The following is a 1,341-nucleotide window of genomic DNA, read 5'->3' as shown; positions in this document are numbered from 1 at the left end:
GGAAAATTCCGAGTTATGCTGACAAGAAAGAAAGGAGGATCATACTGACCTTGTACTGTGTAGATAAGGGAGTACTGTATGAGAAAAACAGGATGGAACCCGGACCCAAGCACGAAAAACAGTAACCGCAAGTAGGAGGTGTATGATGAGGTATCCCTTAGAGCTAAGCCAATGATTATAAGACAAGTATATAGCTAAACCAATGATTGTAAGACAAGTTTGTGTAAGATAGAACTTTATGTTATAAATATGGGAAAGTTTCACAATAAAGTGAAGCTGGCTTTATCACTCACATCGAGTCGACTGCTTGACTTCCCTCGCTCCTCGCAGCCAGCAGCCTTCCACTAACCAGGAGCTTGTGCATGGGTGATCAAGGGGAACGCTCCTGGGAAGAAAACAGATTTCAGTGTCAAGATTGCAAAGGGTTATTAATATAAACAGAGGACATAAACTACAACGATCACTGAAAATGATGAAAAATATCCTTCTCATGTTGCTTGCTCACCATTCGAGAGTTTAAAGGACAGAATCATCATATGGATCCAAGAAGCTTCCTGGAAACACCCCCGTTTGCTTCCAAGTGTGCATTTATTCTCCTGCGATGCATAACTGACCTGCTCTATTTAACAGCTGTGGTTATCAGAGCAGCTTCCTTCTAGGTAGGGAATGAGGCAAATACAGTTGCCTCAATATTGTTCCCTTTGGAGAGGAGGGAAGAGGTTTAGGTTGAAGTTAGACGGGTTACAAGAAAGAAATAGTAAAGGATGGGACTTTTCCCCTTAGCAGCCCTGAAGAACAGCAGGACTAAGAACAGCAGCAGGACTAAGAACAACAACCCTGATCTGAGCACCCAGTTCAGCCAGAACCAAGCTTAGATGGGAGGCTGGATGGTTTCAACTTGAGTTCCAGCAGAGCCGTGGTTCTGGCTCAGCCCTGACTGCGGGCAGACTGGGGGACTGCAAACACCGTGCGTGTTGGTCAGAAAAGTTGTTCCTTATGGCTGGGGACAGCAGAACAGTTAGGCTAAGTTCCCAAGAGAGGCCCATGTTCCTAAGGCAGCTTTTTAAGCAAGTCATTTGAAGGTGGAGACCGAGACATTTTCAACAACTGCATACGCGTATTTCGCATATTTTGGGGGAAACTTTCTCCAGTTCGGTTTTTGGGTGCAGCCCAGGAGAGAGAAGCAAAGGCAGGGGGTGTTGGGTGGGAAAAGAGAAACCAGACAATAGTTTTATCTGTAACTAGCAGAGCTGAAACGTTCTTGAATTAAGATTCGGGAAATAAAATCACACCTCAGGGGCTGTGGAGACACAGGTTTTTGTAAGCTACGGCCATACAGCC

Source organism: Cariama cristata, unplaced genomic scaffold (assembly GCF_000690535.1).
Source record: "Cariama cristata isolate BGI_N322 unplaced genomic scaffold, ASM69053v1 scaffold13131, whole genome shotgun sequence".
Taxonomy (NCBI): Eukaryota; Metazoa; Chordata; class Aves; order Cariamiformes; family Cariamidae; genus Cariama; species Cariama cristata.
This window is presented reverse-complemented; position numbering follows the sequence as displayed.